The following is an 18886-nucleotide window of genomic DNA, read 5'->3' as shown; positions in this document are numbered from 1 at the left end:
AATCCACTTCACACATAACATGAGTAGGTTGGAATTAAAAGGATGGAAAAATATATATTATACAAACATTATTAAAAAGCACTGATATGACTATATTGATATATGATAAACCTACTTTAGAGCAAAGACAATTACTTGGGACAATGAGGAACATGACATAATGATGCATTTTAAAGCCTGATTTCAAGCCAGAAATCTTCTCGTATTTACAGTGACTATGTATATAAAATAAAACACATAGGACTTTTGCTTTGTTATACACCAGAGAAGAAGAGTACACAGTTTATCACAGGGTTCATTATACGACCTAGATTCTTTCACCAATATTAATATTATTAATATTTTTTTTCTGATTACGTAATTAGTGCCAAAACAAACAAATTTCCAACAAAATAGAAAAGTCATCCAAAGGCTTAGAGGCAAGACAGTCTTTGGCATGTTTGAAAACAGAAATAAAGCCTACACTGCAGGCAGGAACTTATTTGGATTACAAGCAGGAGCAAGAGATGAGTTTAGAGAGACAAGGTGAGGCCAGAACATACAGGTTTTTGTAAGGTCATGGCAAAGAACTGGGCATTTTATTTTAAAGGCAATGTGAAGTTACGGGGGTGTCTTAAAGGGGAGTAGTAATATGATAACCGTTTTATGATTCTATAACTGTTGGGAAGAGAATTTGAGCATGATGAGTTTGAGATAAATGTGGAACATCCAGGTAGAGACGTCCAGTTATTTAAACAGGTCAGGAACACAAACAGCGATTGGAGTTACAGATGCGTGAGTCATCAGCACAGAGCGGGCATCTAGGGGAACCAGAAGAAGGCAGAGTCTTTTGGAGGAGACGAAGACTTCAAGAAGAAAATGCCAGGGAACGCCAATATAGAAAGCAAGGGAGAGAAAGAGGACCTAAAGGAGGTTCCCAATTGTATACCTTTTACATCTAGATTTATTTCTAGGTTGAGCATCTGTTCAAGAGTCCTGTTTCTTTCCCGTCCTGATGAAATGGATTGTGAAGTCCTTTGACCTCTGGAGTGTTTCATTGGATACAGGTCCCGTAAATATTTTATCATATAAAAAATAGTACCCGTGCTAGATAAAAGAAAGGACCAGGGCTTAAAATTTTCAGGGTTGTTTGGTTTGCATCCTTATGTAGCTAAGGAGCAAACTGCCCACGGTTTCATTTAATCTGGATTTCTATATTTTCCATGTCTGATTGATAGCAGTCTTAAAATTTATCTTCAAATCTGCTTGATTATCAATTTGAACATCTAATATTGCTTGCACTTGGAGGATTTATTATACCTGAGATTTTTTTAGCCAATGTGTTTATAGTAAACTATACATTCAATGAGATTCCAAATTACCTGTTCTGAATTTCTTCCCAGGTTACCACAAAATCAACCCAAGAAAGGATGTATTTTAATAGCCCCTTTCATGCATATCTTGTGTCGAATCATCACATCTCACTTAAGGTTGTGGCCAGGAAGATCATGCCCCTCCTTCTGTCTCTGTTTCCATCTGTCTATCTCTTGTTTACCATATTGATCTTAATTTTGAACTTAGATCCACTATTTAATATTAAAGAAGACTGAAAGTTTAGAATAAACGAAAGTGTAAAGATTAAAAGAATGTAAAATTAATAGCCCCAGAAGAAGTCTTCTTATTTGAGGAATCGATTTGTAGGTTTAGAGGGCAAATATTTAATTTGAAGTTTCTCTTATAAGAAGCTGACTTGAACATCGAGCGGGTAGGTAGGCTGTGAATAACATCTTCTAACCTGAAGGAGGAAAGTTATGGCTTGTAGGTAAGGATGTTTGAGGCAGGAGAGATTCTTGACTTTGGCAATGGGAAGGTGGCTCAGCAGGTCAGAGCCCCCGGTGAAGAGTGTCTAAAACCCTGCAAGGAAACAGCGATGCAGGTGACCTGCTATAGCAACACATATTTTAGACCACAGAATTTCTGACCCTTACCTCCTTCCACAGCTTACTTCTTTGGGTAGGTTTAATTTTAGAACTGTTAGGTTGTATCTTTCAGTAATCCTTAAAATTGAAGGTAGGTTTTTAAAATCCTTTACAACAAGATAAAGAAAGGTGACAAGAAACCAGCCAGAAGGTTCAAAGGATACACTGACTCCTATTACCCTGCTCCTGTCTGTGTTGAAGGTATATTAGAAAAGGTTTGGATTCTAGCTCCAGCTATGTGGCCCTCGGACTCCGATCTCACTTTATTTGTTTGTTATCATATGAAACAGCCTACACCCTGTAAGATTTCAGATCATTCACTTAAAGCAACTGGCTCATAAAAAGTGGGCAAAAATATTTATAATCATTATTTATTTTGAAGTTTCTTACCAGCCTCTTTAAAATCAAGAATGGCTTATAGGTTTTAAAATCTCACTAACAGAATCTCATTACAAAGTTTTCCAGGCGGAAAGTCTTTTTAAGGGGAAAGGTTGGGAGAGGGATAAATTAGGAGTCTGGGATTAGCAGATACAAACTACTATATATAAAATAGATAAACAACAAGGTCCTACTGTACAGCACAGGGAACTATGTTCAAAATCTTGTAATAACCTATAATGAAAAAGAATATATACATATATATATAATTGAATGCTATGCTGTACACCAGAAACGAATCCAACATTGTAAATCAACTATGTTTCAAAAAAAAAAAAAGAAGAAGAAGAGAAAGAACAGTGGTCTGGGACCCAGAAGTCATGGTTTTACACTACTTATGCAATGAACTTGGACAGAATCCCCCACTACTCTGGACATCAGTTTCATCAGATATAAAATGTGTTTATTTGCAAATGCCTTTGGTTGTCCCAATTACCCCACATTCAAGAGCAGCTGAGCTCAGTCATGGTAATAATGGTAGTGATGGTAGTAGTAGCAGCAGTAGTAATAATAATAATAGTGTAATAATGGTGCCTATTATGTTCCTGTCATTTATTCTAAGCCCTTTGTACATATTAACCAACATAATACACTAACACTATGCAATTAGTACTATTATTATTATTCTCATATTTTATAGAAAAGAAACTGAGTCACAGAGAGGTTAAGCAATTGTCCTTATATCACCACACATAGTAAATTGCAAAAGGAGGATTCACACATAGGCATTCTGGTGCCACATTCTGGTCTCTAACCACCAGGCATACTGCATATTATGTGATGGGTACATCTGTCCATCTCCAGTGCTGAAATTTTTTTTAGAGGCGATTAGGAGCCTTAAGGTAAGTCTTTATGGGTAGAAAGAAAAAGGGTTCAAAACAGTGACCTAATATTGGAGACATCTACCCCAGTTCTCCAAGCATTAAGGCATTCATCTCAATTGGGGGCTTTGGCAGTCTGGAGTATTTCTAAAGCGTGTGCACATGGAACAAAAAAAGGGTAGCTTGACAGTGGTGACAAGCTTAATATGCATGGCGATTTCTTGCATATTTTGTATTTTATTCCCTACCCTAGTTCTCTCTTTGCTCTAACAAATGCAATTTCAATTTTCCTCCTGATTCGACTTTGCATAGCCAGTTAACGTTGCATCTTTAATGAAGATGTCAGGCAAGCACCTTGGATGTGATCACTTCCCTATATGTGGTTCTCTTTTGTTCACTTTATTATATGACAAATTTTGTCCAAAGCAATAGAAGAGAACGAAAAGTAAAAAGAATGGGGGGGCATATGACTTGAACAAGAGTTTCCTCCTTCGTTTAAAAGTCCTCATTCATCTCTTGGATTATTATAGCAAATTCTTCTAGGACAGAACTAGGAATATACGTGTGTGGGAGTTTGCCAGAGAGGGGATAGGACTAAAAATAACCTCACCTGCCTTTTTAAAAACAATATTTAAAATTTTTTTTTTTTATAATGTGACAAACCCTGTTTTAGAAATGGAGACTTTGCAATAAACAGTACAAACCTTAATTTTTGCTTTCTGATTCATGCATTTCAGATTCTGGGAAAATAGGCATCTGTCCACAGATTTAAGATTGTCTTTTCTGAATCCCTGTGTCTCCATGTGGTTTGTCTGCTAAGCGATTACGTCAATAGCCATATATGAATTATTTCTCGCTCGTTAGCGCCTACTGGAGTTGTTGAAAACACACAAGAGGAGCTGTATTACTTTCAACTAAGAGGAAAACACACTGCAGTAGAAACAGTGCATAAATCAGAGAAGGTGCCCAGATGGCCTTGGCTTTAAGTTCTCAGTCCCTGTTTCACAGTCTTTTTCTTGTCAGTTACCCAGTGACTGCTGGGCTTGTCACCCTGTGTAATGAATGTAGCAAAAAAAAAAAAAAAAAAAAAAAAAAGGGAGGAGGGGAGCAGCTCAGAAACTGACGCTTGGAAGGCAAGGTTTTATATATGTATCTCGCCGTAGTCCCTAACCCTCCAAATACAACTTGACTTGACTTGAGTTTATACTTGAAAACTGGAGTCTACCTTTTAGAGTAATCTCTGAACACATATGTTATTACTCCAAGTCTGCAAGGCCAGCTTACTCTGTTTTCCAGCAGGGCTGAAGATAAGAGTTGAAACTGTCACTTCAGAGAATGGAAGGTGATCAAGACAAGATGAAAGACTACTGGGAGTGATTACTATTGGACTAGCATTGTCCTTAATTCTAACCTTAGTCCAAGACGTTGCTCATTAAGTGGACCACTCTTCCAGCTGCAACATGCCTGAATAGAGTGTGCACACCACCTAACCCTTTGAAATAAGCAATCCCTCTTATGTTTGCAAACAGATTCTTTCCCTCTGCCACTGGCCCCACCCGCCCCATGCCTTCAAAACAACCCACTGGCTTCTAAACCACTCATTAGGATTGCGTCTATAATTTTCAGGGAACTACAAGGTCCCTGCCCACCTTGGCTCTTTCCTATCCCTCCAGGTGCAGCCACCCACCCACTAAGCTGCAGACACATTGGCTTTCTCTTTATTCATCCAGTGCTCGGAACTGTTTCTCTCTTCAGGGCTTTTGGGCACGCTGTTCCTGCTCTTTGGCATATTTCTACTCACCCCCACATAAAACTTAGCCTCTACCTAGTTAATTCCACTAACTCTTAAATAGCCTCGTTATGACATAAGTACTACTCTCTAGGCTTCAGAAGACAAAAACCCAAAGCACAATGACTAGCAAATGGTCCAACACAGGGCAGTCAGTGTTCGAACTCGGTTTTCTTTAATTCGTTAATTTCTTTTCTTTTTACCGAATAACACTGTCTCCCTTTCCAACATGTACATTCAAACTTCTGACATTGTAATGAATGCTTTTTTTTTTCTTTCTTAAGGCTGTTTATCAGAATGTCAGACATTTGATTTTTAAGCCTGATACAACTTGTGTGCTAACTTGACCTTCCACAGACTCGGAGTCTGAATGCGTAGCCATGAGCCCTCCTGGTGGTTTGGCCGTCTTTTCATTTGCCCCTCGATGATTCCAGCATACAAGCCTCTCTCTTTCTCTCTGCTCAAGTCTCTACTCTTTGGCAATTAATCATACACTGTCTTGCAACATCTTTGGAATCTTTGTGCAGTATTATTTAACTCGTATTGTTGTTAAATTCTTGAATATGTATGTCTGATTCCTCTAATTAGGTTTTAAGTTCCTTGAGGTGGAGGCAGAATGTCTTAGAACTAATTGGCCATTGTTCTTTTTGCAGGCACATCACCGCACATCACAGCATGTGGAGTTCTTCAATGTGTAGCCTTGCTTACTTTTCACACCCGTTCTGAGAAGGCCAGACACTTTCTCCAGGTGAGGAAATGGAGGTCAGAGAAACGACTGACTTGTCTATAATACCATCTTTTTGTTTGCTTGTTTGCTATTTGTTTGTTTGTTTGTTTGTTTGTTTGGAGGGGGGATAATTAGGTTTATTTATTAATTTTTTTTTAATGGCAGTCCTGGGGATTGAATCCAGGACCTCGTGCATGCTAAGCACGTGCTCCACCACCGAGGTGTACCCCCCCCCTACAATACAATACCATCGTTTTTGAGGAGCAAAAGCAGGTCTTTGGATTTCTGATGGAAAGTTTTGGGTTTCTATTTTTTCCCACCACACCAAGCTGCCTTTCACCGATTTCCACAGTGCCGAGCACAGGGTCTTGTACACAATAGATACGTAATGATTGTCTGTGGATTGAGTTTAGATTTCAGAGGAAACCAAACGAAGCAAGAACCATCAGGATCTGAAGCTGCATGACAAGCATCTGTGTGAAAAGTAAATAACTGAACTCATTGCCTGGTTTCTTCCAAAATGTCAGTGTTTGTTGTTGATGGAACAAGTTATTTTGGCTGAATTGACTGAGATTTTCCTCTTTTTTTTTTTTTTTAATAGAGTATTTATGGCTTTATGGAGAGAATACAGCTCAAATCTTGCAAAAACTGGAGCGTGCATGTGTGAATTAAAGTAACTTTTACAAGTTTCAATTTTTTCAGGACCACGCATGTCTCTGTGATTATTGTAAAAGGGATAAACAGCTCTCCCTGGCCTTCAGCTCATGACCAGTGAAGGAGGAGTCTGGCTGCGAAGTCAGAAACATGTGGTGGCTCACAATCCCGGACAAAATACGGTAACAATAATAGTCATTTTTCATTTTCTAGTCCTTGGTGTATAGAGGCCTCTGGGGTATTTAACAAAATATACATGAAGCCCAATTCTGGAAACAAAGCAACACATCCCCCAGCCTTAACCAAGCAGGGTCTTAGGGAAAGTAATAATAAACGTCTTCCTTCCTTTGCCACCAACGTTACAAACTATCAGCAGTGACACTGAGAAGAAAGAAGTCAGAGGTTATGGGGAGGGGAAAGAGTGAAGCTGGAGAGGACCTTAAGAAGAAAATAAAGGTGCATGATCTTTCTAGGAACTATATCTAGATGTAGGTAGAATGTGAGTTTGACATATAAGGCCAGCCATGCTTCACCCCCTCACACACACGTACAGTAACACACACCCCCATCACCAATGACAAGAATATACCTCTGAGTGATAAATTAGGCACATCAACACATTAAGAAGAGGAAACTGTCTCTTATGGACAGGAACAATTATTTGACTTGCTTAAGAAGTGATACATGTCTTAATAATTGAAAGATGTTTGCAACGTATTACCTAAAAAAGCAGATTGCAATCAATATGTACATTCTGTTCCACTTTTGATATAGATTTGTTTTATAGGCATGTGTACAAGCATATGCATGTTAGGAATGCATTAAAAGCTGAAAAACTTATTGTTTCCATTTCTGGTGCTTGAGAATATGGGGATTTTTATATTCCTCTCCATGCTCATCCAAATTTGATATTTGTCTACAATGACCATTTATTGCTTATTTTTAAAAAAATAAATAAATTATTAAAAATCTGAAAATACTAGTAGTTAATGGCAAACACACTCACACAGAAATTCAAAGAAACAAACTTGTGCACAGTCACTGTTAAGGCATTTGATAAGATGGGGAGTGTCCAGACAAATCTGTGGCTGAAGAAGGATTTCTGTTTTATAGGAAGCTTATGTTATTAGGCATCTCATGATCTCACTTAGTGAGGGACACTCCCACTTCTGCTAACAACTTACTATCAAATTTTGGCTCCAAATATATCATCGATTTGACTTGGGCAGTTTACTTAATCTTTCTCTGCCTACATTTCCCCATCTGCAAAATGAAGCTAGTAGAAATACCTTATTTTATGGAGCTCACTGAGTACTTAAAAGAGATAGTCCACGTAAAATGCTTGGCATGGTGCCTGGCAAAGTGTAATCACAAAGCGTTTGCTGATATTATCATGATTGTCAAAATCTGCATCCTCATCATCAGAACCAGAAGTCCTTTACTCTCTCCTGAAAGGACTTCTGTTTTACACGTGTCCAGTCTGGATTTCCACCGCTTGCCTAATCTATGTATCTTAACAACAATTCCACATCCTACTCTTTAACATGTCAATGATTCTAAAAGACAAACATTTCAGACATGAAACCCACAAGTTTCTCTTCCTAGAACTAAGTGTCACGGAGCTGTCTCCATTTCCGCTAATGATAATACTATTCATCCAGCTGTCCTGGCCAGAACATTAGAAGACATCTTTAAACACTTTTCCTTCTATCCCATCTCTATCAATTTTTTAAACCAAATCTTACCAGTTTACCTTGAAAAATCCCTCCCTTCCACCCACCTCACTCCAGTCTGTCATCACCCTTCTAACACCATCTCTCACACGGACGACTACAGAGGATTCCCAACTGATATCCTCACATTCATTGTGCCCTCCCCAGAGTATATATCTTCCCTGTAGGCAGAAGGATGATCAGTTTAAAAATACATATATAATCATATTACCGCTTTGCTTAAAACCTTTCAACGGCTACCCACTGCTTTAACAGTTAATGATCCTCAACAGTGATGTGCTGTTATCTCTCGTGCCCCAGTTCATACCTTAGTAAATTGTGTTTGCATCCTGGTCAGTTGTGCCCTAACCACACCAGCATTTTATCAGTTCCTCTGGTCTGAACTGTTTCCTCTCATTGTAGGTTACCTGTGACATTCTTGCTCTCCATACTCTCCTTGGATCGCCCCAGTTATTCACTATTCTCCGCCCTTCCCACTTAAACCTCAGCAGATGCTCTTCCTTATACTTTACAGGAAAAAAAGAAGGGCAAAAAGATCAAAGAATTCTTCTTTCTTGTAGCCAATTACACCAATTTGCCGCCCCTGCTACCTGAAATCTTTGATTTTCTTCCCATTACGATATATTTTAGACCAACCTCATCAATGTCCTGTTGTTTTAACTTTCTCAAGAAGAAGAGCCAAGTCCAGTGAGCCGTGTCATCACCATGAGGCAAAGAAAAACAGGCCCTTTGTGCCAAGGACATGTCAAATACCGTGGAAGCGGAGGAGATGGGGTTGGACAGCACAGACGAGGGGAAATGAGACCCATGGGTGTCAAGGGAAGTCCAAGTGGTGCAGTATCTCCGTCTACATTTTTAAACATAGAGCCTACAGGTTAGCCACTTCAAGGAAGCTGTGATGTGCAAAAGACATTATAGTTATTATTAGTCAGGACTTTTAAAAGGTCACTGTCAGTTTACATATCTGGGAAGAATACCAAAGTGAGAACACAAAAATTGAAGTGGAACGTAGCATTCAGAACACCAGCTACTACTCTCTTTCATCTTTGTGTCCTTTGCTTGCTGACCTCATTTTTTTTTTCTTCTGTTTTTTACAACAGACAGATCTTTCCTTGTGGTAGGACACATGGCTACTGGCATCATCATTTTAGCAGCCCTAGTAGAAAGTCAGAACATAATTTCACCGACATCTATATCAATCGCAGAGAAGGAGAGTTGCCAGCCCAGAATAGCTCAGTTCTCCTGGCTCTGGAACAATTTCTGTTGCCAGATATATCCGATGCTATAATAGGGCCAAGCCTGGGCCATGAATGTAAAGTAGGCAGGCTAAAAAAAGAAGTTATCAGCTACCACAGGCTACTATATTCTATAAGACCCCCAAAATTACGATTGAAAAACAGGTCACAAACTAGAGAGAACGAGATTTCAGCACGATACCGTGTTAAATGTTATATACACATGCACACATATATACATTTTACTTTAACAAATGCAAACACAAAACCCATACAAATGAACATTTATATGTTAAATGTTTTTGTAATGGTCAGAGCTGTGTAAAGATGTTGAAATGAATTACTTTGTAAAGTAGTGAGTTGCCCATCTCTAAAGGTGTTCAATCAGAGTCTGGGAGGTAAGTGCACAGGAACGTTTAAAGAACATTTCAGTTGTGTTTGGTTGAGCCAAATGAGGTACAGAGAAGGCACTCAGAATTCACACAAGACGGCAAAAAATGAGAACCTGACCTTCACCGCAGTTCAGCCAGGGAATTTCTACTTGATCTAATTCACATACTGGACTTCCATATATGGTTTTAAGAGTGGTTTGCCAACTAAGGACTAAAAACTTGAAATCCACTGTACTAACTGTGTGGATAGATGTTCCTTAGATAGTGGATGAGATAAGACAGCCTTTACATGCTGAGATGACCTATAACACTGTGTAGAAAAAGAGAGCCATAAAGATCATGAAAGTTCATTTTAAAGATAAGGTTCTATGATTCTACAAGCCTTTTTGGGGTGAGGTGCTTTAGCTGTGGGCACTCAAAAGCTTTGGAGTCTGGCTGGGTTTAAGAGATCAGTGAATTTAAGCTGCTGTCTGGATCTTCCCACATTGAATTCTCATGAAGTTAGTCCAAAAAATGTCACATAAAATTATATTAATAAGTGGTTTTTTTCCCCCACATGTTGTGGCTCCACATTCTAACGGGTCCAACTCAAATCAAATTGTTAAATTTAAATTTTTCTTTTTTAAAGAAGGCGATGTGCTGTTCGCCTGTATTTCCAACACATGATTCATTATCTTTATCATCTCATCCAGGAAAGTCTGGAGAACAGAAAGTTCAGTGATGTGCTTTGCAGATGAAAAGATTGAGTTAATTGAGTTGATTGAAATTCCACAGGTAGTTAAGTCTCCTGCAGTTTAGTTTATTCACTGCTTTTTTTTTTTTAATTTTAAAAAGGAGATTGGATTTAGAGTTAGAGAGTGAAGTACGAGGATGGAGAAGCAAGATGATTCAGCTAGTCAGGTAGATCCGGGAGTGCTGAAATTCCACATTCTCATGGATGGCAGAAAAAGGAAGCCTGGTCCAATTGATGGATTCAATTAATATTTATCAGTGTCTTCTCTGTGTCAGACACTTTGTTAGGGCTATGGTATACACATGGATAAGATGGTCTTTTGTTTCCAGTAAATCATCATCTATTGGGGGCGACATGCTAAGCAAAAAAACAGATACTATTTTTATCATGTTCAAGCTCTTTCTAGGGAGGTCACGGGGCATAAAAGACAATATATAAAACCAAGGAACTTATATAACATGCAAATATATGTACTCATGCTGGCAAATGTCTTAACTATTTCAAAAGGCGCTCTGCAGTAATGCAAAGCAACAGCACTACAAATAGCACGTTCTGAGAGCACAGAGAGCAAAGAGACTTCTCCTCCTGGAAGGTCTGTGGAAAATTCTCAGAAGCAGCAGCATTGCCATTTAACCTGGATGGAGGAACAGGATTTTGCTGCATCATTTAAGAACGATTCTAATAGGAATTTGTGGTGCTCTGCCAGCCCAGTGTGGATGAGATTTGGTATTTCTCAGCAGTTGGTTCAGTAGCATCTCTCAACTCACGTGGAGTCTGCTAACCCGTGGCCTCAGACCTCAGTAGAGCACTTTAAAATGGTATTGCAGATTATTCACATATTTATTAAGACTCTGTTGCCAGGCACCTTGATTGCTTTTCTCATGTGCAATGTTTTTTGAGCTTTTCCAGGGTGCACTGAGATTGACTTTCTGACTCGTGTGTGTGTGTGTGTGTGTGTGTGTGTGTTAGAAAGAGTAGTTGTGGTTAGAGGCTAAAAGTAAGAATATTAAATATTAGAGCTTTCTTTCCCCTATTCATCAAATATATATTTATCAAATGTTTATTGTATGTCAAGTTCTGTGCAAGGCACTTGAAATTACGTAGAGGAATAACATAAACCTTCATTTCTAATAGCATGCAGCTCTTTTTAATTCTTTCTCTTTCATTCTGTCTTTCAGTGTGTGCGTGTGTGTATGTGTGTGTGTATGACTGCATATATAACATGTATTTTATTTTATAGATATGTCTGTATGTTATATATATTTAACTTTTTTTGTATATACATGATTTTGGACTATGTGTATCTGTGTGTATATATACATATATATAATTTTTTTCTACTAACTGTTCCTCTAAGTTGTGAACAGGCAATTTTCCCATTAACTTAACCCCAGAGATGGCTTTTGGAATTGGTAAGTTGAATCTCTTGAACTAAAAAAAAAGCTCCTTTTGTAGTGCATGTCAATTTCCATGGTGTAAATATTTCTACCGTAGTAGATTTCTAGCTTTCATCTTGATGTCCCTGAACACAGACTTGGGACAACATGTGCACAATCAGCTTTTGATAGATGGTAACGCTGGCTCCAGCACACCACCAGATGGCTTTGACCAGTTCTGAGATTTATAACCAAGAAGGAGGTCACCTTAAGAATCATGCCAATATAAGAAAGAGATGAGAACCAAAATCATGACCACAAGTACCAGAGACATGAAAACCCATTTGAGAAAAACAAGAACTTTTGACTTCCCTGCTTAAGCTATCATTACTTACTAGTGCTCTTAGGCTACAGTCCCAAGTCTTAACCAAGGCTTCCAAGTGTCTCCACCACCTGTCATCCATCCCTCTTCCTTACTGCATTCCCTTAGCTTCTTGCATTTTTGTAAACGTGACACCTGCACTTTTCCACTATCGCCTTTGTCTGAGCTGCTCCTTCTGTCTGGAGTCTTTCCTTATTCTCCTTCCTGCCCTCGGGATGTCCAACAAGTCAAATCCATTTTGGGGGCTCAGATAAAATGCCTCTTTCTTAGAGAAGATCTCTGATCCTCCTGCTCTCCACTAGGTCACGTCCCTTGTCATACTTCCCCTTAGGATACTCTACGTTTTCCTGACAGCAGTTATAGCAACTCTAACTATGCAATTTGTTGTAAGTCTGTCTTCCCTTACAATGTAAGTTGACAGGGACTGTGTCTGGCTTGTTTGCTGTCAAATCCCCAGCATCCAGTATAGACACTATACTGGTGGAGAAATGAAGGAATGAGTGAAAAAGCAGGAATTTGTTAAAATCTCAATAATGACCAGTAGAGATTCTCAAACAATTTGAACAATTCTTTTCCATCCCAACTTTCTTTTTAAAAGAAAGCATTTTATGTGCATAGTTATTATGCTGTAGAGTGGTTAGACAAAGGCAAGGCTCTAAACCTAAAATAATCATTTTGGCTCTGGATTAAGCTAGTAGGGAAAGCAAAGGTAAAAAAAAAAAAAACCAAAAACTTATCTTTTGGGAACATAGCTGTGACTAGTACATATTTTATTTTAAAATTATTTCCATCTTTAAAAGTTTCATATCCTTTGGTCTTACAGTGGTTTGACCAATATCATCTTTCCTTACGGATTCTGCCCAGGCTTGTCTCATCAAATCAATCATCTTGCTAGAAAAGAGGTGGTAGCTGCCTGGAACATTTTACCGAATCTCCTCTTATTTCTCCACATCAAGGAAGAGGTGCCTCTCACTATAGGGCTGGTGCTGGGGTTGGCGGGGGTGTAGAAGGGAAGGTGGGGGGAGACGTGTGAAGTACAGTAAGTTCTTTGAAAATTGTAATGGTTTTCGGGGAAACCTGAGTCCTCTCAGGTCCGCAGCCCAAGCTCCTTGGACAGTTTTCACGGCTGTAGGTCAAAACAAGGAAATACAGAATTCTCCAGACAGAACTTCAAGACGGTTTTGAGTTTCACACGTGCGCTTGAGAACCATCTCCCTTAGCACATGTGGATTTCCACACCCTTCGGTTCAACACCCTTGGAGGCGAAGTGAAATTTTTTTTTTACTTGAAATATTTTTTTTTCTATTAACTTCTTTTTCTTCTCCCCTTGTCATTTGACATTTCCTTCCCAGGCTGATTTTTCTCCAATAGGCTTAGACTTTGGATTTTGAATCTTCAGCGTTAAGTATCCAGAAGCTGTTGCCTTCCTTCAGCTTTGTTTCAAAGAGTCTCCTATTTCCCCAACTACAGGGTGCTTCTTTAGGCCACGTGCCTGTTCTCTGCCCCTCACTGTATTTACAACTTCCCCAGTCCACTTCCTATCTCTACAATCTCATCCACCCTTCTTGTGTTACCGCCTGAGAGCCCAGCCTTCATATCCGGAGTTGGGAGTATGGTTTCGATTAGAAAGCTCTGTTTTCCCCCTGGTCTTCATATACTGGCTTTCAGTATCCAAGTCCACTTTTCATTGCTGTCCTCCTCTGGCCACAGTTTGCCTTGTTAAAGCATAATGATCTCATCTTCTTCTCTTTAATGGCTTGACCCCATTTCTTTCCCTGAACCGTGTTACATTATGGGTGACATTATTTATGTTTTTCTTTTTGCCTCGGTGACATGCTTCAGGCTGTCCGTTTTCCCATGTGCTGGGTCAGAAATCACAGGCCATGTGCTTAGCACATCCTAAGTTAATTTTTCCCTTTGAAATGACCCTTTCCAGGGCTCTACAGAAGCCCTCAAATCTGTATCTAATGAGGTCACAAAGACAGTTTTGCAGAGGAGATCAGCCAGTTTGGAAAACCTTGGATTTGGAATCAAATTCCTATTTTTAACTCAGAAAAGAATAAAAACTGTTGAGTCTTCTCTTCAGTCAATAGGGGAGGAAGGAACTGTACTCACTGCTGGAGATCCCTGTACTGCGAGGGAGGTAGACTGGGGCAATAGGGGGAAAGGAGACAGGGCAGGGGACCCGGTTTTATACTCCCATCTGGGGTCATGGCTTGACTGACCTCTTCAGTTCCTGAAACTCATGATTTGTTCTGTTTTTCATTTACAAAATGGACCTGATAACATTTTTCCTGTTTGCCACAGAATTAATCAAAGAAATCTTGTAAATGTAAAAATGTTTTGGCAACAGCAAAACAGTAGGGATAGAGTACAGTATTTAACAGCGTGGGCTCCAGAGTCAGATTGGATAAAACTTAGGTCTTGATCCAAACGTTTACTGGAGTATAACCTTGAGTGAGTTATTTGACATCTATAAACCTCAGTTTCTTTATCTAAAAAATTGAATAACAAAAGCTTTCATGTCTCAGGATTGTTACAGGGATAAATATAATCATTATGCTAAAGCACTTTAAAGTGTGTTTCATGGGATGTACTTAATAAACACTGGATATTATTGCTATTAACCATATTGTTATCACTAGCTACAACTTCTAAAGCAGTCTAAGAAAATGGAATTATATGGACTTACATTTATTTATACGTTCACTTCTCTCAATTAGACTTTGGATTCCATTGAAGAGATATCATGTCTTACTGTTCTCTCCTTAGCACCAAACACAGGGCCTGAGACATAGAAACTCAAGAAATATGTACCAATTTTAAAATGTGGTAGATGACAACGTCAGTGTCTTTGCATCAGAGCCTTCTCCAGCACAGTTGCTAGACAATTTCAAGTCACTTCTTTCACGTGAAAGAATGCAGATAAACTCATCCATTATGTCCTGTGCACAGGCTTGATCTCGCGTTCCTTCTGTTTGGAGGGTTCTGCCCAGTTACTTCAGTCTTCTCCTTTTTTTTTAAAGTCTTCTCCTTATTTTTTTTTCTATAAAGTCCAATACAAATTCTAAGGACAAAAGTAATACACAGTCACTCTGAAGTTCTAATTCAAATGCAAAAAAAAAAAAGTTAAAAGTGAAAGGTCGCTCCATCTTTTCCTCCTGTTGTTACATGGTGTTGATAATCTGGTGTACACCCTCTCAGATTCTTACGCAGCGCTCGACTGTAAGACTTTTTGGCTTTGTCTTTAAACCAATATACCATAAATATTATTCTTGCTTTTTCCATTTGTATTGGTAAATGATTTCATGAAAATATACAATTTGAAGACTATCATCTACATTTGGAATCTAGGTTATTTTCTGTGTAGTTCCTTTTTTAAATTATTATCTATATATTGTTATCTCTTGGTTCTGCGAATTAAAGTATTAATTATTTATCCTCCTAAAAAAGGGTGAGATTTTAATTCTCCCTTCTTTCCTGACATTTACTAATACATGGGTTTTGAAATATTGGTTAAATTGGCACTCCATGTTTTATTTACTGTGACCATGTGCACAATTGTTTTTCACTGCTGGACCTAGCAGTCTCTAGGATTATTTTTCTCCTGAACAGCTTACTAAACTCCCTTTCCCTCATTTAATTATTGCATAATTTTCTCACTGTGTGACTGACTAAATCTTCCAACATCTGAAATAAAATCTGTAAAATGTCTCTTAATAGACGTTTTCACAGAGTTCGAACTAGCCCCGTTTCGAACTAGCTGCGTTATCTACCAGTTCCATTTTTCTTGAAGGCATCTTCTGGAGTCCTCTTTTATCTGTTTCAGTGTGGGTCTGGTTTTGTCTGTGACTGTTACACTGCTGTTCTGGGACTTTCCTCCACCAGTCGTAGGCATTGCTGTCACATTTAACCTGTTTTGGTTTGCCTGTTTCTAGGTCCTCATGCCTGTTTTCTTGATTGCCTTGCCTAATATGTTGAGACATTTCTTGGAGTAGGTTGTTGAGAAAGAGTTCAAGGAGGTGGTATTTTTGATATTTCACTCTCCTGAGAATGCTTTTACTCCACCCTTACTCTTAGTTGGTAGTTTGGATGAGGATAGAAGTCTAGGTGGACATTTACTTTCACTCAGAATTTTGAAAATACTGGTCCATTACCTTTCAGTTTTCATTATCATTCATACAATACGGTTCTTACACAAGATCCTTTTTATGCAGATTCCAGACCCTTTGAATGTGTCAAAAATCTTAATTATTTCCTCCCTGGAAGCTTTTGGAATCTCTTCCCTAACCAAGTTTTTGAAATTTCCCAATTAGTTGCCCTGTCTGTGCCAGTAAAAATTGTATTATGTTCTGAATTTTGTGGGTTCTTTCACCTTGAAGACTCCTGGCTTTCAGTTATAAGATTTTTTGGTTATTTATTTGTTAATTTTCTCTACACTATCATCTAAGCATTTTATTTCTTTGACTTACTAGTTGTACTTTGGTATCTCACAGATTGATGTTCTAATATATTTATTTTTTTCTCTCTTGTCTAACTCTGCTTTTTCATTCTGTTTTTTTGGCATGTTTTCTCAGTTATTTCTTTCAATTCTTTTACTAATTTTGAAAAAAAAATTGTATTTTATTTTTTTTTGGCAGGAATTATTACCAGAGTTCTTGTTTACTCTTTTTCTTGTTTCATTGATACAGTGTCCTTTTTTTCTGTTGTTGAGATGAGCTATTGTCTAGAAATGCTCTGAGTTCTTTTTTGTTGTTGTTTTTGTTGCTCTCTGTATTTGACGCTGAAAACTTTTCTCCAAAATTTTGTGATCTTTAAGCCCTTAAAAAAAGCAGACATTCGCTTTTGAGCCTTTAAAAAGCCAAAACTCAGTGAGCGGGCAGAGCTTAGCAATTAGTAGGCAATCAAGTGGACAGCTGAAATTTTTTAAAGGATTTTCCCCAAATTTCAGAATTAATAGCCCTCTTCTTTTAAGGCAGTTTAGCATCTTCTTTCAGGCTCTGTTCTTTGATTTCATCCTTTTGTTTCCCAGCTGGAATCTTACCTCTTACCCTTTTTGATTTTTATTTCTTCATGTCAAGAGACTCCCTAGTTTACTTTCTTCAGAATGGATGTCTCCTCTCTCAAGATCTGTGCTGGCAGACTGAATTATAACTCTTCCACTAGTTGTCACTGCAAATTGCAACATTTTTGGAAAATATTGTAGCAATATATATTAAGAATCATAAACACCTTCATGACTGTTGATCTGGTAATTCCACTCTGGGGAATCTATCCTAAGAAAATAGACTGAATATGAAAAGTAGCTATAAGCTTGATGTTCACAGAAATGATTTTTATCATTGTCAAGTATTATCCAGCTAAAAATGTCCAAGAGTAGGTGATTGGTTTAATAACTCATGGTACCTATCTATAATGCAATAGTCATTAAAAATGACAACTGTGAAATTGAGCAATGTGGAAAAGTGTTATGATTTAATTCCTCATAAAAATGTATACAGGCTATGATTACAACCATGAAAAAAGTACACATAGGAAGAAAATACCAGAAGGAAATAAACCAAAAAGAAAAAGAAAAGCCCAAAACAAAGAATGTATGTCTCTATTTTCCTGTGGAGAGAAACAAAGGGTAGTCACTTACTGCATGGGACAGAAATGAAAATGACCCTTTTCCAGACTTTCAGATAATCACATGCTTCTAGCCCAGCCTCTTCACCACCTTCTTCATGCCTATTGCCTCTGTTCTCTGAGATCTGAGTGGTTTCTATGGGGCAGTCAGCTTGTTTCCAGTTGGTGTCCTACTCTGTTCCCAGCTTCTCTGCTCTAAGTCATTTCCCCTTCACCCTTTCAAATTCTGCTGAATCGTATCAGAGCTATAGATACTTCATTTTCATTGAGGATTGAAGATTCTTCTGTTCTCTTTGTAGTCGTAGGGAAGAAAAGGGCAGAAACATTTTTGGTGACTTTAATTTTGATGACATCTGGACTTACCATTGACTTGAGATAGAACTTCTCTCATCATCATACAGTCTCTCTGTCTTAAACATAGATCCTATGACAATATATACTCCCATATATCTTGCGGTGATTGAAGTAAGGAAGGGTCATCAGCTTGAGGATTTTTTTTTATTGAGTCTTGATGGCTTTAATTACTTAATTTCATAACTGATGTTAAAAGTCATTTAGTTGATGATTTCCTCACTACTTCTCTCTCACGTCTCCTCTGGTGGAAAATAAGAATAAAAAAATAAATAGTATAAAAGTCATGAGTAATATACTATGACCATGAAGCAATAAAAAAACTAGAGAAAAAACTAAAGGTTTTATTTCATATTTTGCAACACAAATTTGTTAAGACTTTCTCTCACTACAGGATTCTTAATGTTTTACACCACATTGACATTATCAATAAATGAATGACGTATTTTATAATTTTTTAAAGAAACACTATCATAGTGCTAAAAAAAAGGCATAAACTTTAAAAATATAAAACCAAAAATAAGAACCCTTCTCCGACACATCTGTAGACAATGATGTTTCTATAGTGCATATTCCATAGTTTAAATTCTAACTGTTATTAAGAAGAGAATTTCAGTAAATAGAGGCTGAATAAATAAGATACCCCCCAACTCCTACCTCCACCTCCAT

The sequence above is a fragment of the Camelus dromedarius genome, chromosome 20 (assembly GCF_036321535.1).
Source record: "Camelus dromedarius isolate mCamDro1 chromosome 20, mCamDro1.pat, whole genome shotgun sequence".
NCBI lineage: Eukaryota > Metazoa > Chordata > Mammalia > Artiodactyla > Camelidae > Camelus > Camelus dromedarius.
This window is presented reverse-complemented; position numbering follows the sequence as displayed.